The sequence below is a fragment of the Atheta coriaria genome, unplaced genomic scaffold (genome assembly GCF_025399875.1).
Source record: "Atheta coriaria isolate IRGN ID8LTWV9N9 unplaced genomic scaffold, Caltech_Dcor_3.1 hic_scaffold_3_pilon, whole genome shotgun sequence".
NCBI lineage: Eukaryota > Metazoa > Arthropoda > Insecta > Coleoptera > Staphylinidae > Dalotia > Dalotia coriaria.
This window is the reverse complement of record NW_027045445.1, coordinates 562,337-571,931: the sequence shown is the minus strand read 5'-3', so window position 1 is coordinate 571,931 and position 9,595 is coordinate 562,337. Positions and strand designations below refer to the sequence as shown.

At 38.3% G+C, this 9,595-nt stretch overlaps 1 protein-coding gene across 2 annotated transcripts in view; it reads left to right on the top strand.

Moving 5' to 3' along the window:
* The first annotated feature begins 2,578 nt into the window (after window positions 1-2,578).
* Window positions 2,579-9,595, top strand: part of LOC135803877 (regulator of G-protein signaling 11) — a 47,403-nt gene continuing 40,386 nt past the window's right edge. Inside the window, exon 1 of one of the 2 annotated variants that reach the window (XM_065317597.1) lies at window positions 2,579-3,310. The gene's annotated coding sequence lies outside the window, so the exon portion shown is untranslated. The remainder of the gene's footprint in view (window positions 3,311-9,595) is intronic. The other variant, XM_065317598.1, reaches the window with a different exon arrangement.

Here is a 9,595-nt window from a genome sequence, read left to right as displayed (position 1 = left end):
CTCTAAGCGGGGTGTGAGTGAGTGCCTTTGCGGTCTGTCCCTCATCTGATCCTGGACATGATCTTGATCTTTCCTTGTACCCTTAGTTCTCAGTTCTTGGTTTTTGGTCCTTAGTGTGCTTACTGGATGCATAACATCAACTACGGTGCTTTCAAGTCAAGGAAGGGAAGAATTTAGAGCTAAGTCAGCACGTTTTTCTTTGTGCTAGTATAGGATTTACATGTGTTACCCACAATTATACAGGGTGTTCAAAACATAATTTTTCATATAATCAATTTTAAATTATAAAAAAAAAATATGGCTATTTACCAAGCAATAAATAATTTTTTCAACTTCCACCTATAAAGCGCCAGTTTTTCCACGGTATTTAGACACAAAAAGCGATACTTTATATATGGACCGCCTAGCCGTGCGTAATATCCATTATCTGCGGTTATTATCTATGGGTCGGAGCTTACGCCTGCAAATTTGAAATAGAAGTGGAAGTAGAAAAAATAGCGTAAGCATTATGTGCAAAACGTTGTTAAACACTGGATGGATTAAACTCTCGCTACGCTCGCTCTCAATCAATCTCGTGAGCAAAGTCCCCGTTTATTATATACTAGCTTTAACCCGCGGCTTCGCTCGCGTTGAATCCATCAAATAAATATTAGAAATCACTATACATAGTTGAAACGGATTGATAGAAAGAATGTATGAATGAAAGAATGTATGCCACTGCTTGGCTAGGATTATCTATGTGAAAAAATTACTACATGCAATAAAGTTTTAAATAGATGGAATGCTAGATGGCGTTAAAGTAGTCAATTAGCCAGATGCAGAGGTATTATTGGCTAAACAATTTCTTTATTTATTTTAAAAATAATTTTTTTATTAAATAAAAAAAGTAGCCTATAACCATTCGGGGACCATCGGGGACCACTAAGAATATGTGTACGGATTTGATGTTGACGTAGCTGTCGGTAATACAGTGTGATGGTACTATAGTACTTAGGTGTGAGCTTCATTGCTGGAATGCTAGATGGCGTTAAAGTAGTCAAATAACCAGATGCAGAGGTATTAGTGACTAAACAATTTCTTTATTTTATTTAAAAAAAATAATTATTTCTATTAAATAAATACGTAGCCTATAACCTGTCGGGGACCACTAAGAATATGTGTACAAATTTTTATGATGATCTGTTAAGTAGTTTTTGCGTGAAAGCACGATAAACCTCAGGACATACGCATTTATAATATTAGTAAGGATATTGAGACTTAATATAGTATTTTTACTCTAAACGAAATAAATATCAAATTTTCGTACTTTTGACAATAGAAGACGCTAGAAACAAGTTTAATTGGTTGCATATTTTCCAAATAAAGCTGTGCTGTAAAGAAAAACATTTCCAGATTGAAATAAATAGTGCAAACCCATCCGAATGATGAATATCGGATGCGTTATCAAGCTCCATTTAAGCACTTACCCCACTGCACCCCATTGTGGGAAATATGAAAGCATACATACGCGGAAAAATTCATACGGAACACGTTTGCGAGATCTCTAAAGAAAACGCTGTGTCACGGTCTGCGTTTTATACATTTTAATGTTTCCTCTGTCGTCTTTTGATCAAAGTTGCCACAGCAACAGCTTAGCTGCCTGCACTCGCATCGCTTACGTCTTTCGTAACAGGAGCTTTTCAGTCCCTTGCTTTTTTCGTCCTTTGAAACGCGTCTCCAGTGTCAAGTTGCGGCGCTGATGATGATAGTGCTGCGTCGCGCAAGCAATCGTTGATGTTAGTTGATGTTGGGGCTGATGTTGATCGTACGTGCCCGAGCATGTACGGCTATCCTTTGTGTCTGCGCCATTCAAATCTTTCTATCGCTTGGGTTCGCGCTTGCTTTACAGCTCACGAGTCACACTTTTCGCACGCTCCTTACACGCTTTGCGCACTTCCATCGGCCTATCAGCTATCTGACGCTTTTCGTCCTAGTTCCAAGGATTTTCAAAGGATTTCAAACGGGATTTGCTAATGCCTTTGCTAATGCCTTAGGACAGATATGTAGATGCGGTTAGACTATTGGTAGTTGGATAATGTAAAAATTTATTTTATAAACTTACACAAATTTGCGTTTTTAGAAATGATAATTATCGCAGCAGTAAAATGACGCCCTAACAAGCAATTAAAACATGTCTTTCGCCGTTGAACAACAAGTATCGCAATAAAAATACGACGCGTACGCAAATAATTAGCATTGTAGCAGCGCAAATTGTTTTCGAAGCAGTGGCGGGATAGAAAACAGCTGAACCAGCACCGCGCGGCAGCGCGAACAGAGGCGGCGGCAGCGCGTTCCTAATAATCGCCTCTTTTCGTCCGAACGCGGCGGACACAGCTGGAGAGATCAATAATACTCGACGCGTGTTGTTGCTGCCTCAGCCGCCAGGCCGCTAGCCAGGCTGGGGCAGCATGTGTGCGCGCGCGCGCCCTAAAGCTCCTACCGCCTCCACTATCGCTGCCGCCGCCGCCGTTGTCGTCGGCGCGCATGACACGCACCGTTTTTCCAGGCGCGCACAAACCTCGCGCCCGCACACTCCCGCAGTGTGTGTGCAGGACACGGCCGCGAACGCTCCGCTCCGCACGTCGCGCCGCCGCCGCAACCATTTTTAACCTCAAAATAAAAACCACACACACACACACATACACAAATACACGCACGCGCGCGCGCGCACACACACACTACTCGCGCACATAACCAACAAACAATTGTAACATAACCTCAAACGTAGTAACACAAGTCAAGCGATAACAAAAGCTATAAGAAAAGAAAAACTAGAAACAAAGTGCGCGTGATTTGTCTGACTGGGTCTCGTGTGCCGACGCGCGGCGTGTGATTGGTGGAGAGTGGTGCAGATTGTTGTTGATCGTCGATTGTTTTCGGCCGGTCGGCAACAGCCGCGCGCGCCAACACTACTAATACAATTCCACACAACCGAATAAATTCTATACGTACGCACGCCTATACACTCATGTGGGGCCGACGTCGCCGCAACAGCAGCAGCAGCAGCAGCCGCCGCCGTCGTTGCTGCCGCATGTCGTCGTCGTCGCCGCCGCCACAGCAACCGACGTGCTGCACCAAGTCGTCGTGAGCGTCGTCGCGTAACGCGCCACCCTTCGCACGCCACCCTCCTCGCGCCAGTTGCGCCGCGCGTCTCGCTCGAGGAGCGCCGCCTCCGCCTCCGACGCCGCCGCCGCCGCAGCACTCGCGCTATCGTTGTGTGCATGGTGTAAATTACAGTGGCCTCGGATGAATCCAAACCATTTAACGTCTTGTAAGTCGCTATCATTATCACTATTAGCGTCATTATCACCTTTTGAAAATGTGGGACATGATACATAATACGATGTATAAACAAGTTGCGTCACGTACGCACTACGTAGTAACTTAAAACAAAAGAAATAAACTTACTATGCCCAATAAAAATTTATGATACTTCGATGTATACAGTGTGTTCATAGTTCATCATAATTTGTATTTGAATTATATGCAGATGAAAACATGTGTGATGAATGTTTTTAATCGATCGACAGCTTGAGAATGTTTGCCGTTGGGCTTAATTTATGGATTTTATGGATCCCGGCGGCGCGCAATTAAAAATTAACCCGTCTATTAATAACCGCTAGCGTGTCTCGCGTCTTCGGCGTCGGGCGTCTTCGGTTTATTATTTAATTTCGCCGCACCGCAAGGTTTTAATTACGTTACTCGCGCGCTTCCACTTTCCACCTTTCGCCTTATCATCCAGCATTCACTTTTCACTCTGCACACTTCACACTTTACACTTTATATTTTAGTGATGCGACGGTTTACGGTTTATTTAGAGGTTAGTTTCAGGAGATGAGTTTATTACGGTCAAGCGGAGTAGGATGCTTTTTTTTCATTTTTGTCGTAAAAATATTTTACTACTGAATTATTTCCAAGAACAAGCGAGCAAAAAAACGAATGGAAAATTAATAATATTTCTCTCCACAAATTACATTTTGGGAAATTACGGAGAATACTTAATAATTGCCTTAATTGACTATACTTGAAAAATATTTTGTTAGAAAATCATTAAAAATGGCGACTATTTCGTTAAAATTGAATATTTTTCAGTTTCAAACACCAAAAATGATAAAAATTACCATTTGAAGTTAATTTTTATAAATAATGATATCTCCTATATTTTATGAGTTTTTATTTTATGAGAATTTAAAATAGTAATTTTGTAAGCAAAATCAACAAAAAATATTAAATTTTTCAAAAATTGTTTCTAATTAATAATTAAAAGCATAAAAATATTGCTATAAAATATTATGGAAGTATTTTTAATTTTCCACGTTTTTCTAAACTAAGTATTAAGTTTAAATAGTTTCTGACAGTTTAAAACTTCAAAAGTTAACGAGAATATTGAATTATGAAATTTTGAGGTTAAATTTTCCGCGGCACTAGATTCCCGTAGATGTGTAGATCGCCGCAAGGATTCTAAGGTGTGCGAAATGTAAATGTAAAGTGGGTTAAGGATTCTCTGGAGTACGTGGAAACTCGGAAAATGCGGAAAAGTGCGTTGAAAGTGCTGCTCATATATGCTCAAAAATGAAGTGTTAAGAACTCATATATTCATGCATATCTACGCATATTTACATAAAACATGCGCTCGTTTGTTCATTTTTTTCAAAATGGCGGCTAATAACGTGTTAGAAATATGGTTTTACTTTAAACTTATAAATCGATTCTTTCCAAAGTGATTTTTGTAGTAATTTCAAGCAAAACCAATAAAAACTTGCATACAATACATGTTTTCCAACGGTTGCCATCAACAACGTTCAAAAGTACCTACGTAATGAAATGGCTATTTTTATACTGTTTTTCCTGTTTCTTCCGCCATGTTAATAATGCTTCCAGCTCTGCGCTTGTATCGCGCTCGCGCCTGCGAGTTTATTTTGGCGTGCCAAATTTCGAGTGCGAATTAATCCGCTTTATCGTCATCAAAGTATGCGCGTTATTTGCGCACGCACACTGCCACACAACCATAACCTTTTTATACACACACGGACGCGACCATAACCTCAATTCATGCGCGTCGTAAACGAAAGCATAAACAAATGCAAATATACGAATAAAGACCATAAGTATGTGTGTATAGCTTATAGGCCTTAGAGATATATGTAATGTGAATGTAATCATCTATTTGTACACTATATATGTGTGTGAGTGTGCAATGGCGAATTGATAGCGGCATTGTCGAGCTGTTTGTGAGCGCCCGACGCCGCGTGACGCGACGCATTAGATCGCCGTTTCGGCGCACAATGCGCGCGGAGAGAGAAAAGCGCCATGGGTGTAGGTGTAGGTACAGTGTAGGTGTTAAAGCGTTCCAGATATATTGCATACTCATATATGGTGCATATCAATTCGTGCTCTGCAGAGCGCGGAGCGCTGCAGAGTGGATAGTAAGGGAGACTGGGTACGGTTGTGACAATTTGTGTTTGATTACCAATAGTTTTGTTAATTTACCAGTTAGATCGTAGAAAAGTATCTTTTATGGTAATTTGTACATTTATCTATACAAGAATACTAAAATGTTGGCCCTAAATACGACGTATAACTAATAAGATAAATTTAAAAAAAAAAGTCAAATTGTCACAACCGGCCACACACCAAGGACGGTTGTGACAGTGGTTGGGTGCGGTTGTGACATGCAAAAACATACACTAAAATGGCCATTCTCTTGGCAAAAATCTAGTGCATTAATATGAATGTGAGAGGAATGATTATCCAGCAATAGAAAAACTTGATGTATTAGAGAAGCATTCCAGAATTTCTTAAAATGTTCGAGAAATGTTAAGAATGATACATCCTGCATCCAACCTGAAGGATTTACAGTTCCAATTGATCCCACCGGTCCATCTCTAACAAAATGATCATGATAACGTACTCACGGGAATACAAAAAAGCAAAAAAACTGCAAAAAAGCATCTAGAAGCAAAAAAGAACAACTATAGTAATGTCACAACCGTACCCACAAAATTTGTCACAACTGTACCCGAACCTCTTTTTCGAAAACAAAAATTCGCCATGACTTTGTCGAATAATCTACGTAAAAAGCAAATGCTTATAAATAACTACCAATGTTCAATTTAAAAGAAACAAAAAACAGAAGTAATCTATCTGTATACAAACAACAATAATTATTAAGTGAAGCCGTACAAAAATATTTACTTTTGACTGTCAAAACGCAATGTGGGCTCCTAGTTACGTTAACGTCGCGCAATGACTGATGCAATACTAGGGAAAGCGTTCAAATTTGCACCCCGCTTCTTTATCCTCTTGCACCCTCCCCCGTATGACGTATAGTTTCGTTATTATGACGACTGTCACTACCGTACCCTGGCACAACCGTACCCAGTCTCCCCTAGTAGTGTGTAGTTCGTGCGATCGGTGCCGGGACATTCCATGCAAATGTGGAATTACCATCGCAATGCAATTCGGCTTGTATTGTGTGGGCGCGGAAATATATTTTGGGGATAAGAATGAGCCTTTGGATCTTTACATACAGGCGTGAATTTGTTATGACAACTTGGTTATAGTAAAGTGAAAAATTTTCAGTTTTGGAAATTTTTATATTAAAATTTAAAAATAAAATAAAATAAAATAGATATTTTATAAAACAGGTGTTTTCGAATGAAAATTTTAAGAAAAACAATTCTAATTGACTTATTTTGCTATAAGTTATGAGCATTTGCAAAGTTAATTCTCATTATTGTAAATTTTCATCTCGGAAACGTTTTTTTTAACATGATTAATTTTTCTATCAATACTATAACATATCTAATAATATATTAAGTGTCAAGTGCGCTAAATGACACTTTAACATTTAGCGACGTGATACTTATGCAATTTTTGCTACTTCAACGCTATTTCAACATTCAGGCGCGCTGCGCCTTCACGAACAGCAGCAACATGCGTTAAATTACTTTAGTCACGGCCGTGATTAAAGTGTCACTTTACTCTTTAAAAGTGGAAGTAGAAAAAAATTAAAATCTTTGTCATGTGAAAGTCAAATATCATTGACAAAACTTGAATTTATATTTGATTTATTACCTACAGATCCCAAACACGTTTCTATCTCACCAATTATACCGCGTTCCACTGCAATAAGCAGTTACATTTACATTTAATCCCGACCCCGATGGTTCTTGAAATTCCCATCGGAATATTCCAGAATAATCACACACCTACGTGAACCCAAAGCAACGCACTCTCCAAACAGGTCGCTACGTAACTATAACCTGGGCAGATTGTTATTTTAAAACAAAAGCATCTCGAATCTTGCTTGCACTACCCCGCAAAACTAGGTTGTACAAACCCACATGCCAAGCCGCCATCTTGCAGCGAGACTAACAAAGAATAACATAGTCACACAGCTGAAAACGACCAATAACAACGCGGAATGTTCTATAACATCGCATAACATGACTAAACAAAACACCAACGATTCTGTTTGCTGATAGAGTCTGATGAACAGAGGGAGCCACCTTTACACTGCTCCGCGCGTTGATTGTTGCCACCTTGTGTTGTTCTTACACCGTTACTACGGTTTCTCTAGAGCAAAACAGTCATAACACTAATACGCCATTGTATTCACACCGGGTGGGGCATCGGGGGCACCAGGGGATGCTTGTGACAATAACCGGCATGCTGCGTTCGAGAATAATCGAGATGGAAAACGAGCACAGCCAGCAACATTGATTAACGCAAATGTTTGTGCGCAGTAAGTGCAACAAACCAGAAAGTTACAAAGTAGCAAACATACTATTATTAATATTGCAAACATCAACAGAGGCATGTTGTGTAATTAAAACTAATATTTATACAGGTCACGAATTAATAAATAGTTGAGTAATATTTGCGTGTAAATATGATTCACTGTTAGATGTGAATCATGATGAATCACTGAAATATTCTGTTTAAATATTTAAGAATAAAAAGAAAAATACTTTTTGTTTGAATCGGTTCAGAGTCATTTCGTTTCGTTGGTTTATTTACAGAACATAAATATGCATTAGAGTGACATGCGAGTAAGATTTTCCACCAGGGTCTTTTCTTTTGCTTTTAAAACCTGCAAGCATCTTCTTTCTATCTTTTTTTTCGTATCCTTTCATTCCTGGTAATTTCTTTTTATTTTCGTTGCTTTCAAGCTTTTTGTTTGCCAAGTTTGTGTAACATTATCATTTTCTACCTTCGGAAACTTTTTCTTCATTATGTTAGTTTTTGCTTTTCGATTTTTTTTCTTCGTTCTCCAAAAAAACAAGATTAACTATGTAGAAATTAATTTTCAGATAATTGATTTTGATCGTATTTTCTTTTTGCTCTAATTTTCTTGGATTATCTTTTATTTTATTTTACTTCTACGCAATTTCAGAATTTAGGAAAATTAATCTTTGAGATTAGCGCACAACGGACTTTTGTGGTACAATATTTTCATTTTTCTTTTTCTTTATTCGTATTTCTGGCTGTCTGAGTCGTGTTTCGAAGAATTTCCCATTTTGCGATTTTCCCATTGCTCATGCTTCCCGTGTATATTCGGAGAACAAGGAACCAGAGACAAGCCACTTGGGAAATTCGCAATATTTCACTCCTTTGGGTTTCAACCTGAAAACCTCCAAACCTTAAGTCGGCAACCCTCCGCATTTACATTAATCCACAATAACGAATATAAAAATTACATAAAACGAATGATATACTCGTAATCCAAAAATAAATTTAAAAAAAAAAAAAAAAAAAAAAACCGCTATTAAAATCTTAAGAAATTACACAATTAAAATTTAATCCTTTTACCAAAATTACCTTCTTAACTCATTAAAAATAATTATTTAAAATTTTGTTATGCAAAATTAAATTGAATGCTATTTATAACACTTGTTTATGAACCAAGTTGCCAAATATGAAAATCACGTCAAAATCAATTGCTCATAACACGACTTTCCTCCCTGCAAAATTTCTCTCTTTTCCTCGCTATCGCAAAAGTGTTATTTTGGCAATGCGCCAAGTTAGTAATCTGTATGTGTTGTGCACAATTTCAACTGCTGGTGCAATTTTTATTGTTTGTTTTTGCTTTCGTTTCGTCATTAGGTCACAATTGTTGTCTTGCCAGGGGCACCGCAATTCCATCTGCGGCCGAGCAAACTAATCTGGCTGTCATTTCAAACCATTTCCAACATCGCAAACACATAAAATCCGCACTCACAACGCTGAGTGTAATATTTGTGCAGTAAATATTAATTATCTACAATGTAGCAAGTTTCGCACATAAAGTTTTATATTAATGAAGTGGCAAAACATATTTACGTTATGTCTAAGATCTAGTCACAGTTATCCATAAACTTGAAAGGTTTGTCAAAACATCACTAAGAATGTTATGACTATGAGTCAAAACTGAAAGCCGATCGTTAAATTTCCACTTTTCAAACGGATGCCCTGGAAGTCATACATTGTCTATAAGTTCCATTGATGCATAATAAATAAGCGTCAACGAGTATATTCCAAGCAGTTACGTTTCCGCCGACTTTCAATATTCTAC